The sequence below is a fragment of the Fukomys damarensis genome, unplaced genomic scaffold (genome assembly GCF_012274545.1).
Source record: "Fukomys damarensis isolate Sample0158 unplaced genomic scaffold, DMR_v1.0_HiC HiC_scaffold_39, whole genome shotgun sequence".
NCBI lineage: Eukaryota > Metazoa > Chordata > Mammalia > Rodentia > Bathyergidae > Fukomys > Fukomys damarensis.
The window spans coordinates 90,455,543-90,469,321 of record NW_022900951.1 but is presented as its reverse complement, the minus strand read 5'-3'; the positions used below and the strand labels follow the sequence as shown (position 1 = coordinate 90,469,321).

The window sequence follows — 13,779 nt, the reverse complement described above, 5'->3', positions numbered from 1 at the left end:
TAAATACCGAATAGTTTCCCTGGTGTGAATATTCTGCAACAATGCATAAGATTCTAATAAGATTACTGACATTTAGAAATGGGAGGAAAGGAGCTAAAGGTGTAGGGAAGGTGTGATACGTAGGGGAAGAACAAAAAGGGAAAAGAAAAAAATGTGAGAGAATGAAAAGATGAAAATAAAGTGTTTGTAGATGGGGAGGGGAGGAGGGGGTGAAGGGAGGGCAGAGGTAAGGGGAAAAAATGAGAATCAAGACTTGCCATGTAAAGGTACATGACCCCAACAATGAATGTAACTGTACTGTATCCCTAAAATGTACCAATAAACTCAATAAAATTAAAAAAAAAAGTTTTTCCCACATTGTAGGTTGTCTCTTAGTTCTCTTGATGGTTTCTTTTGCAGTGCAGAAGCTTTTTAATATGATGAGATCCCAGTTGTTGATTCTTTCTGCTAGTTCCCATGCTACTGAGGATTTGTTCGTAAAGTCTTTTTCTATGCCAATGTCTTCCAGAGTTCTGCCTACTTATCTTCCAGCAACTTTAGTGCTTTGTTTTTATGTTTACATCTTTAATCCACTTGGATTTTAATTTAGTTCATGGTGACAGATATGGGTCTAGTTTTAATGTTTTGCAGGTTGAGACCCAGTTTTTCCAACATTATTTATTAAAGAGGCTATCTTTCCTTCAGTGGGGACTTTCAGCTCCTTTGTCAAAGATGAGGTAGCTTAGTGCACCGGGAGTTGTTTTTGTGTGTTCCAATCTGTTCCACTGATCCTCAGGTCTGTTTCTTTGCCAGTACCATGCTGTTTTGATCACAGTGGCTTTGTAGTATAATTTCAAATTGGGAATTGTTATACCCGCTGCCATGTGTCTGTTGCCTAGGATGGCTTTTGTTATTCTCGGTCTCTTCTGGTTCCAAATGAATTTCTGGATTCTTCTTTCTAATTCTTTGAAGTATAGTGTTGGAATTTAAATTGGTATTGCATTGAATCTGTATAGCAGTTTTGGTAGTATGGCCATTTTCACTAAGTTGATTCTTCCTACCCAGGAGCAGGGGATATCTTTCCATTTTCTTATATCCTCCTAGATCTCTTTTTTTCAGTGTGCTATAGTTTTCAGTGTAGAGGTCTTTTGCTTCTTTTGTTAGGATGATTACCAGATACTTCATTTTTTGGGGTGGTATTGTGAAAGGAATTTTTTCCCTTTTTTCTCTCTCAGTGAGTCTGTTGTTTGTGTACAAGAAGGTTATTGATTTGTGGGTGTTAACCTTCTATCCAGGTACTCTGCTAAAAGTGTCAATTATGTCAAGAAGTCTTTTGGTGGAGTTTATTGGGTCTTCAATGTAGAGTATCATATCATCAGCAAATAATGACAGTTTAACTTCTTTCTTTCCTATCTTTCCTGCTTTAACTTCTTCCTCTTGTCTAATTGCTGTGGGTAATGTTTCCAGAACTATATCAAAGAGGAGTGGTGATAGTGTGCTTCCTTGTCTTGTTCCTGATTTTAACGTGAAGGTTTTCAGTTTTTGGCCATTTAATATGATGTTGGCTGTTAGTTTTTAATAGATAGCCTTTATTAAGTTGAGACATAGACCACCTATTCCAATTTTTTGCAGTTTTTATCATGAATGGGTGTTGATTTTTGTCTAATGCTTTTTCTGCATTTATAGAAAGCATCATGTGGTTCTTGTCCTTGACTTTGTTATTATAGTGTAGTATATTTATTGATATACATATATTGAACCATCCTTGCATCCCTGGAATAAATCTGACTTGGTCGGGATGAATGATCTCCTTGATGATCCTCTGTATTCTGTTTGCTAGTACCTTATTAAGGATTTTTGCATCTGTATTCATTAAGAAGATTGGCCTGTAGTTCTCTTTTTTATTACATCTTTCCCAGGTTTGGAAACCAAAGTCATATTTGCTTCCAGGAATGAATTTGGAAGTACTGCTTCTCTTTCAATTTCATTGAAAAGTTTGAAGAGTAGTGACAGTAGATCTTCTCTAAATATCTTGCAAAACTCAGCAGTGAATCCATCAGGATCTGGGCTTTTTTTTTGTTGGTAAGTTTTTAATTACATTTTCAATTTCACTGATTGTGATTGGGGTGTTTAAAATGTTTTTATCTTCTTTGTTCAACTGTGGTAATTCATAAGTATCTAGATATCTGTGCAATTCTTCTGTGTTTTCCATTTTATTAGAATAGAGTTTCTCATAGTATGTATTAATGATCTTCTGGATTTCTGTGGGATCTGTTGTGACTTTTCCTTTTTCATTCCTGATTGCATGAATCTGAGCCTTTTCTTTCCTTTTTTTGATAAGGTTTTCTAAGGGTTTATCAATTTTATTTAGTCTTTCAAAAAACCAACTCTTCGATTCATTTATTTTTTGTATTGCTTTCTTAGTTTCCATTGCATTGATTTCTGCTCTAATCTTTATAATTTCCTCTATTGTTCGAGCTTTGGGTTTTTCTTGGTCTTGTGTTTCTAGGAGTCTAAGAGTCATCGTTAGGTTGTTTATTTGAGCTTGCTCTGTTTTCCTAATGTGGGCATTCAGTGATATGAATTTTCCATGTAGAACGGCTTTCATTGTGTCCCATAGATTCCTGTAGGTTTTATTGGCATTTTTGTTTATTTGTAGAAACTGTCTGATTTCTTCTTTAATTTTCTCTGTGATCCATTGATTGCTCAAAAGAGTGTTATTCAATTTCTATGTGTTTGTGTAGTTCCTATGGTTTCTTATGTTATTGATGTTCAGCTTTATTTCACTGTGATCTGATAATATATAGGGAACAACTTCAATTCTTTTGCATTTATTCAAAGCTGTTTTGTGTGCTAGTATGTGATGTGTCTTGGAGAATGACCCATGTGGACCTGCAAAGAATGTATATTCTGATTTTGTGGGGTGGAACACTCTATAGACGTCTAATAAGTTCATACGTTCAAAAGCTTTGTTCAGTTCTATTATTTCATTGTTGATTTTTTGCCTAGATGATCTGTCTATTTGTGCTAGTGGGATATTCAGATCCCGCACTGCAATTGTAGTAGTGGTTATTTGGTTTTTCATGTTACTTATTATTTGATTTATATAGTTGGTGGCATATGTTCATGATTGTCATTTTTTCCTCTTGAATTGTCCCATTTACAAGGATGTAAGTGGCCTTGTTTGTCTCTCTTAATCAGTTTTAGTTTGAAGTTTGCTTTGTCTGTGAATAAGATTGCTACCCGTGCTTTTTTCTGTGCTGCTGTCAAGTGGAGAATTGTTTTCTGCCTTTTTACTTTCAGTCTATGGGCTTCCTTTTGCACTAGGTGTGTTTCTTGTATACAACATATTGTTGGATTTTGCTTCCTAATCCATTCTGCCAATCTTTCTCTTGATTGGTGAGCTGAGGCCATTGACATTGACAGTTATAACAGATATGTACTGACTTTTTATTGTCATGTTATTGTCCTTTTGTTGACTCTTTTTATTTTTTGTCCTCTCCTTTTAGTTTCTTGCCTTGGCTACTTGATTTGCTCTGTTGGGCCTCCTGGTGTTGTGATCTTCATTGTCTTTTTCTAGGATATTGTTTAAAATTCTTAGTAGTGCTGGTTTAGTATTCATGAAGTTTCTCAAGTGTTCTTTGTCGTGGAAGTATCTTATTTCTCACCCATTTTGAAAGAGAATTTTGCAGGATACATCAGTCTTGGTTGTAGGTTGTTTTCTTTTAGGTCTTGAAATACCTCACTTCAGGCTCTCCTTGACCTGAGGGTTTGTGTTGAAAAGTCTGCTGTGATTCTGATGGGCTTTCCTTTGCCTGTGATTTGTTTCTTTTCTCTTACTGCTTGTAGTATTTTGTTTTTCTGGTGGATTTCTTGGGACCTTCATTATTATATGTCTAGTTATAGATTTTTTTTTATTGCAGCTAGTTGGTGTCCTATATGCCTAATTATCTGTATGTCTAATTCTTCCCTTCTGTTTTGGACGTTTTCTGTCATTAATTCTGTGAACAGCTTTTTTAAGTCATTTGCATTTTCTCCTGGTACTTCATGGATTCCTATCAGTCTTATGTTATTTTTCTATGCATCATCTAGGAGTTGTTGGATCGATTTCTCATGCTCCCTGACTGTTTTTAAGAGACCTCTCTTTGTCAGGTGTGGTGGCACATGCCTGTAATAACAGCACTTGGGAGGCTGAGACAGGAGGATTGCTGTGAGTTCGAGACCAGGCAGGACTGCACAATGAGTTCCAGGTCAGCCTCAACTACATAGTGAGACCCTGTCTCAAAAAAACAAACAAACAAAAACAGAAAAACAAAAGAAAGAGACCTCTCTTTTCATTGCCACTGTCTGCTATCCTATCTTCTATATCTGAAATTCTATTCTCACAATTTTTTTTTCTGTTGTATATGCTTTCAATAAAGTTTTTAATCTCCTGAATATCTCTTTGAAACTGTTTAATGGATTGCATTTTTTTCCTATGTTGGGTGTTCATTGTTTCCATTTGTTTCTTGTGCTGGGTCTTCATGGCTTCTATTATGTTCCTAAGCTCATCTATTTTTTTGTCAGTTTCTGTTCTGGAACCTCAAATCATGTCTTTCATTTTACTCACCATCTCTATCATTATCTGGGAAATAATTTCTGTTTTGAATTTTTCTAGAGCTTGATTAATCAGTTTTTTTACTTCCTGTGCTGTGAGTTCTGAGTGTCCTGGAGGTTCACTATCTGATTTTTCATCCTCCTTTGCTCTACTGTTTGTCATTGGTGGACTGGAAGTCTGTCTTAGTGGCTTGCTTGTTTTCTCATCTTTATTTTTTCTGTTGGGTTGCCCTTGATTCAATCTCTGGGTCATTAAATCTTCCTGATATTGTTGCGTCCCAGCCTTTGATTCTCTAATGACTTATAGACATTCCCATTTTCATAATTGAGCAAACAACTTATCAAATCCATCCCTATCCTTTATCCCTATCGATACAATCAGGAACATATCAGGATCAATCACCACCCTTTATAGCCCGCCATGCCTCTGCAGAGTGCATCCAAGGACTGGCTAAATTAGGGGACCTAATAGTGGGTGGTGCTCAGAGGCCCCAGCGTGGCTACCCTCTTGGCGCTGTTTCAGAGCCAATCAGTGGTGTCCACTGGAAATGGCTAGGCTTCATAGGAGGCCCATACTTCGGGCCGGGCCGCACAGCAGAGGTGATTCTGAGTCCAACCCGGGCCAATGAAGCAAAACTCACTCACCTGGAGCTGTGTCAGAGCCAATCACTGGCGTCCACTGGAACTGGCGTGGCTCCAGAGGAGGCCCGTAGTTTGGGCCGGGCCGCACAGCAGAGGTGGCTCTGAGTCCAAGCAGGGCCGATGACATAAAACTCACACAATTCTTAATAATAGTATAATATATATCAGAATTCTGAAACACTTGAAAATATTGACCTTATCATTTTATCTCATATTTACTCTATCAGACTTTCTGGGTGCAGGGTTTTTAAACCTGAGTTCTAAGCCAGCATCACAAATTGAACTAGTCTAATTTTCAACACACTATAAAAAAGCCTCTTTTCTCAAGAAAAAAGGAGTAAAGAGTGGCATGAAAAATGGGGACATACTATTTCACACTAATAGGATTATATTAATAAAATCAAAGTGGCTTTCCACTCATATTCATCAATTAGAATGTAAAATTTCAATCTTTAGAATATAGAAGATGATTTCTTGGTTGTCTTTAGTATGCACTTACAAAATGTATTGGTATAAGTTTTCTGTAAAGACCAGATAGTAAGTATTTTAGATTGGGGGGGGTGCATAGAGCCTCTATCATGATTGATCAGTCTGCATTGCAATGATATAAGGAGACAAAACATAAAGGAACGAGTATGACTGTGTGCCAATAAAATATAATTTATAAATATATACAGAGCTGGTTAGCAAAAATGACGAAGTTTCTTCCACCATGAAAGTAGTGAGAAAACAGGAACAAATCAACAGAATTAACTTTCTCAGAACTATGGAAATTGAGCAAACATTTGCAGCAAACTAGGAACATTTATTTTTTTAAAAAAGTTTTAGTCTCAGTAAGAATAGTAAGTTTCATGGCATTTTGACTCATCCTATCTCCATTTTCTACTCCTCTAGCTCTATCATAGTTTTGGACACCCACAGCCCTCAGTTCCGGTAAATATGAATAGATTCACAGCCAGGAGGCACAGTAAAACTCGAACCCTGTTGAAGTTTCATCACAGACAATTGTTATTATTCAACTTCTCTCATGGCTCCCTGAAAAGATCTACTGCAAATTTGTCATTCTTTCACTAGAAATGGAGCTTACCCAGAAGGTATTTTTTTTTATTCTGTTGGAGTATTTGTCAAAAAAATGAGAAGAAATTTATTAACTTCATGGTTGCATGAAATAAGCTACCTGAAAATATTAAAAAGAAATTATAGGAATTAAGATGGCCAAAGAAGCTCAGATATAGTCATGACACTCTAAATGGCCACATGCATGTGTTTAGCTGTGTTAACATCCAAGAATGTTATGAGAAGGCCTAAAAATATTGCTCCTGGCTAAACCTGCAACATTACACAAGTAGAAAGTGAAGGATTATTTAGTTTCCAATTGCCTGGCTGAGTATAGAATGTGGGCCCAAAAATTCACGAAAAGAACTAGGTGCAAAATACTGAGAAAATTATTTTTTCACATAACCTCTACAAATGCTGAGTAAAAGCTTCAGCAGCCTCATACAAAAAAGAATACATATTTAATGAATCAATTTAGAAATAAAATTAACTAAACAAACCAATAACAACAGTGGGAGCAAAAATGGAGTTCCCTTTGAGAATGGGAAAATATGGTTATTAAAGGTACTGTGTTAGATTGTTTGAAAAAAGATATGAGATGAACAAATAAACAAGATGGCTCATACACAGAGTGAGAAAAAAACAATGGATATAGAGTCCCCTTGAGAATGCCATCATCTGTACTTGTTAGACACAGCCTCTACATAAGTCTTTTAAGTATGATTAAAGAACTAATGGAAACCATATTGGACTATGACTATAAATTGTAAAAAAGCAATGAATAGCAATACTTGAGTTGAAAATAAAAATTCATGACATTGATTCAGTAACAGATATGAGCAGCAGCGGAAAGGATAAGTAAGCCTAAAGAAAAGTGAATTAAGACCACGCATTTTAAGAAAAAAGAAAAAGGAACAATGGCTCAGAAATCTGTAAGACTTCATTAAAGGCAACATATATGTGATAATATACCCATCTACAGAGAAGAAAGAATATTTTAATTAAAATGGGGAAAACTTGATTGAAAACAGAATAAATTCAAAGAGATCTTGAAAGGAATATAGCATAATTAGTCAAATGCCAAAGATAAAAAGAGAATCCTGAAAGCCAGAAGAGAAGAATAACTCATCATATACAAAGGATGCTCCATAAAATTAATGACATTTTTTTCTCTTTAGAAGTGACAGTGGCCAGAGGTAGTGGGATGATGTATTTACGGTACCCAAAGAAATCTACTGTTACACAAGAATTCCCTACCTGGTAAATTATAATTCAAAAGTAATGAGAACTTAACAATCTCTACCTACCAAAATTTCATCATTACTAGACTTGTTCCACCAGAAATACTGAAAGAAATACTTCAGGTTGTAAGCAAATGATCACAAAAGTGTTAAATATAGGACTCCAGACTGCAATTTGAATCCACACAAATCAATGAGGAACATTATTTTAATGTAACTATAGGTAAATATGGGACTATATAAATATATTTTTGCTCATGATATTTTTGCTTTTTTATCTGATAAAAAAGAGAACTGAATAAAATGATAATCTCACATATATTTATGGACACATTGTATAAAATTGCTTATGGGTTTATGCATACAAAAAAACGCAGTAGGGATGGAAATATATACAAGAACATGTTTTGTATATTATTGAAACTAAACTAGTATTAATCTTTCCTCGATTATTTAATTAAGATATGAATGCATAATCCCTAGGCCTGCTAAGAAAACTATTTTTGAAAACATACTAAGCAACTGACTAGGAAATGAAAATGATGCAATAAAAATAAGAATTTAATAGAATGGGAGATTGCAATGGAAGAATATGGGGAATCAAAAAAGAAGGAGAAAAATATCAAACATTAAGTGTTAATCCTATTAACATCCTAACCAGTAATCATATTAACTTAAATGCCTCAGGTAAAAATGGGCAATAGATCAAAATATTAAAACAGAAGCACTAAATCTGCTGGAAGAGCGAATAGGTAGAATCCTTGAGTACATAGGCACAGGCAATAACTTCATGAACAAAACCCAGATTGCATGGGAAATACTAGAAAGAATCAACAACTGGAACCTCACCTTATTAAAACTCTTTTGCACAAGAAAATAAATCACCAACAGAGTTAAAAGACAATCCACAGGGCTGGGGACTTAGCTCAGTGGTTCCACCACCTGCCTTGCAATCACAAGGTCCTGAGTTCAATCCCTGGTACCAAAAAAAAAAAAAAAAAAAAAAAAAAAAAAAAAAAAAAAAAAAAAAAAAAGAAAGAAAAAGAAAAAGAATCCCCACAGAATGAGAAACTATTTTAGCCAGTGGCTCCTCAGACAAAGAACTAATGTCTAGGACATATAAAGAATTGAAAAAAAATCAGCCCAACGAAAATTAAATAACCAATCCAAAAATGGGCATGAATAGACACTTCTGAGATGAAGTAGAAAAGGCAAACAAATATATGAAAATATGTCCAACATCACTGGCCATTTGAGAGATGCAAATGAATGCAATGCTGAGATTCTATCTCATTCCAGAAAGAAAGGCTATTATCCAGAAATCAACCAACAATAAATGCTGGTGTAGCTGTGGGATAAAAGAAATCCTTTTCCACACAATGAGAGTGCAGAATGGTGTAACCACTGTGGAAACCAGTGTGGAGCTTCCTCAAAAAATTAGGATTAGAGGTCGCATTTCACCGAGATATTCCCCTGCTGGTATCTTCCCAAATGAATTAAAAGCATCATACTACAGTGACATATGAGCGCTCATGGTTATAGTGACAGTTTATAATAGCTAAATCTTGGAAACACCCCTCCTATTTACAATGCCATTGTTTCTATGTTTTCCTTTTCACATATTTTTTCTTTTCCCCTTTTACCTTTCCCCTACCCCTTGCTCTTCCCCTACACTGTTACACCTTTTCTTCCTATTACACTATATCAATTATACAGAAAGCCCATCAGAATCACAACAGACTTTTCAATGCAACACAATCTTGTATGTAGAAAATCCTAAGGAATACAAGCACACACACATGGATACACACACACACATACACACACACACACAAGGATTGGAGTATATAAATGATTTCATCAAGGTTGCAGGACACAAAATAAAAATGTCAACATTTGTTTTCTATTCAACAAGAATGAGTATCAGAGATTTAACTTAAAATAATTTTAACACTCAGAAAACAGTAAAATACTGAAGAATAATTTTAAACACACACAAAAAGTACAAGACATGATGTGGAGAAATTTGGACACTTGAGAATATTATATGGTACAGACACTTTGGAAAATGAAGTAGCAGTATCTTAAAATAGTCGATACAGAATTACCATCTGATCCAACAATTCCATTTCTGTGTGTCTATTCAAAAGAACTGAAAGTAGAGATTCAAACAGATATCTCCTTTCCAGTGTTCATAACACTTTATTCAAAAAGTCCCAAAGTTTAAATAAACTGAATGTTCACCGATGGATTGCTGAATTAAAAACACAGCATATATATCTAACAGAATATTATTCAGCTTTAAACTGCAAGAATATTTTACCATGTGTAAACATATATGAACCATGAAGACATTATGCTAAGAGAAATAAGCTACACATAAAAGGATAAATATTGTAGGGTTTCATTTACATGAACTATACAGAATAGTCAAATTTATACAGGCAGAAAAAATGTTCAACATAGCTGGTTATTAGAAAAATTCAAGTTAGAATAACACTGAGACATCATCTTAGTACAGAAAGAATGGCCATCATCAAGAAGTTAAATAAATAATGCCTGCAAAGTTGTGGGGGTGCAGGGGGAAGAAAAACTTTTGTACTGTTTATGGGAATGTATACTAATACAACCACTATAGAGATTAGTATGGTGATTCCTCAGAAAAAGCTAAAAATATAAATTCCATTCAACCCAGTTTTTCCACCTCCAAGTATCTTCCCCAAAGAGCTAGATTCATCATGTAACAGTGATATATGCATACCCAAGTTTAAAGCAGTACTATTTATAAAGGCTATATCTTGGAAACAGTCTATATGCCCATGAACACATGAATGGATAAAGAAAATGTGGTTTTTATACAGAACGAAGTACTCTTTTTCTCATAAAGAAGGATAAACTTGAGGCATTTATAAGTAAATGAATGCATGTCAAGACCATAATATTAAGTAATATATCAGACACATAAGTTTCAATATTACAAGGTTATTCTAATCTGAGCAACCTGAAAGATACATAAAGAGCAAAATTAAAGATAGTAGGAAATAGGGAGATCTTTTTCAAATGGGGAAAGGAACAACAGATGGGGAGGGGGGAAAGGAAGGAAAAAAATGGAAAAATAAGAATTGAAGAAACAATTGGAAATAGAGCTTTTGCAAATAGAAAGGGGAACAAGCATTGGAGGGAGTAGGGAGAAATGGGAATGGAAGAGAATAAAAAATAATTAAAATATGTTCTGCACATATTCAAACTCTCCATGATGAATGCACTGCAAACAGGTACTATTTTTTTAAAAAAAGAAATTAGAATGGCCATTGCTGAAGCTGAAAAAATGGAGAAGTTGTTTAATGGTAAAAAGTTTCAGTTTCAAAAGATGACAAGATCTGGAAATTGATGGTGTAAATTCCAAATTTTCTCTATCCATTCATGTAGCAGTGGGCATATAAGCTGTTTCCTAGATATAAACTTTATAAATAGTACTGCTCTAAATATGAGCTTGAATATATTACTGTAATATGATGACTCTAACCATTTTTAAAAGCATTTTAATTATGGGAACAAAAAAACAGTTAAAACCAAAGCTTCTGGAAAAACCACTTGTTCTGTCTTGTACCTCTCCTCAAACTTGACTTGCACCAGCACCACCTTCCTGGATTTCATGAACTTGCCCATTTCCACAGCATCAAGCTGGGCCTACAGCAGAAAAAGTGACTCTAATTATTTTTGAAGATATGTAGAAGTGAATGTGAATGTACTTAATGTCATTGAACTGTAAACTCATAAATGATTTAAAAGTAAATTTTATAATATTTTTGCCATAATACAAAAGCATCTGTGAAGCCTGACAGTGGCAGAAATGTTGATATCAAGGAGTCAAGGGGAAGTTTTGGTAATGATAAAACACAGTTTGATGTGTATATTGCAGTGATGGAGATAAGTATGCTTTTATGCATTTATGTGTCATGGTGAACTTCTAAACTTCTAAAATGATTTAACTTTAGCATAAGCAAATTATAATTTATTGAAGTTGAATGAAAACATTCTTTAAAAACTTGATTGCTTTTAAATTTGAAAAAAATGATTAGACTAAATATAATTAACAGTTAAGAACATAAATGAGTAGACTTTACAGAGAACCAGATGTCTTCTTCATGTGCTAAGGATTACAGAGGGAACATCTAACATTTTTGGGGGGGGTTTGAGACAGGGTCTCACTATGTAGTTGAAACTGACCTGGAACTCACTATGTAGCCCAGGCTGGTCTCATACCCACAGCGATCCTCCTGCTTCAGCCTCCCAAGTGCTGGGATTACAGGTGTGCACCATCACGCCAGGCACATCTAACATTTTTTGAGATTTTGACACAAAGCAGGCATTATTCTCAACCATGATGAAAACATAAGTGAATGTTTACATTAAATTTAAAATTTATTACAGGAAAAATATATGTTGTCACAGATTCCCCTCAAACTTCTTCCCCTCATTTCTAACACTTTCAGCCAATCTTTCTTATTACATTCTGAAGAGGGATTGGAAATCATCTTTCATGATTGTCTTCAGTTGTGCTGCCTACTATGGCTTCTTCAATGTTCTGAATCCATTTAATTTAATCCATTCACTTTTCATGGGCATTTTGACTTTGAGAAAGAGTAGAAGATGCACAATGCTGTATCTAGTTAACGAAGTGGATAAGGACACATCTCAAGCTTTTATGAGCTTTTCTTTCTATTGGATGGCACTTGGTGACAGCATTCAGGTTATTATTATTTTTTTCAATCATATCTGACAAAGACATAAAAAAGATTTCAAGAACTCGTTCAGAAAGTGGCAAGAAAGATGGGATAAGTATTATTGAGTAAAGGGAAGTATTTTGAAGGGGATTCATGCCAATGTGTATTGTTTTGTTTGTGTGTGTGTGCGTGCGCGTGTGATGGATTGAACTTGGGATGTTGCATTTGCAAGGCAGCTGGCAGAAACACAGAGCTAAATCCCTGGCTAATGTGTATTTATTTTGATAGAAACTTTAAAAAGTTAAAATTTTCAAAATTTATACATTCAAGGTATATTTTGATTACACCTCATATTTGTGAAATTCTGCACTATCACTATGGAACATTAATAACTTTTTTCTGGAAATGGAATTTCTAATGATAGAATACACTAGTTACCTCATAAGGCATTAGGGAAGCTACTGAAACTAAGATTAAGTTTCCTAATGAAGCTTAAAATGAAGGTCAGAACAATACTCTCTTTAGAGCTATTTACTGAGAGTATCTGTTCAGACACTATATGTGTAACTGACTGCCACACCAAGCAGTGGCCGGAAATTCCTGGAAGTACTTGAGCAGATATTGACCATCATTTAACATATTTAAGTCTATAAATCTTTCACGTCCTCTCTAAATATTGTTTCTAAGTGTTTTCTGTGCTACTGTAAATGACATTATTTTCCCGATTTCCTTGGCAGAATGTTCATCATCAGTGTACAGAAAGACATCTTATTATTGCCTATAGATTTTGTGTCCTACAACTAAAATTTCAAGCCATGTTTACATGGGCTAGAACATAGTAAAAATGTCTGATTTGTTTCTCCATTTTGAGAGATGAAATAGGGTGCTGGGTTACTTCTTTCCTACTGCATAATGCCATGCTGGAGACTATGTAAGAAGGGTGAGGGCCAACATCACATTTCCTGAGGTTTGAAATGTGGCTGCTTCTTGAATAAACATTCATTTTGTTCCAATAGACATTTGACTTTTTTCAGAGCTCCTATAAAGCTATTTTAGCCAGTCTCTAGGTTTTCTTTTTTTTTTTTTTTTCTTTGTTTGCTTGTTTTCATTTTTGTAGGGGAACAAATGCCTGGGACTTCCTTTTATGCCATGTGTCTGAGATCATCCCAAATTCCAAAACAAAGTATTTAAAAGTTAGTTTTACTTTCTTTTTTCTAGACTAGATATCACTTCCTTCTTTAATTTGGTAATATCTGTAAAATTCAGTAATATTTATATAGTTCCTATCAATGTTCTATGATCACAAACTTCAGTTCATTTAGACCAATGCCTACCTGAAATCTCCTCATAATCACCTTGGAAACAATCACAAAACTGTATAAATCTAGGTTTAACAGAAAACTTCATTTATATTTTCACTGATTGTCTTTAGTGCTTTCTTCTTTTAGTCTTCTGAATTATTATTCATAGTCATAGACTCCATATATGAGAGCACTCAGTCCCATTTAATCATTATTTTATTCTTTTGAGGGTCTCAC

The 13,779-nt window shown here is 34.7% G+C and overlaps 1 pseudogene; it reads right to left on the bottom strand.

The window, feature by feature from the left end:
- Nucleotides 1–5,344, bottom strand: part of LOC117284771 — a 58,151-nt pseudogene extending 52,807 nt beyond the window's left edge.
- Between the last annotated feature and the right edge of the window lie 8,435 nt (nucleotides 5,345–13,779).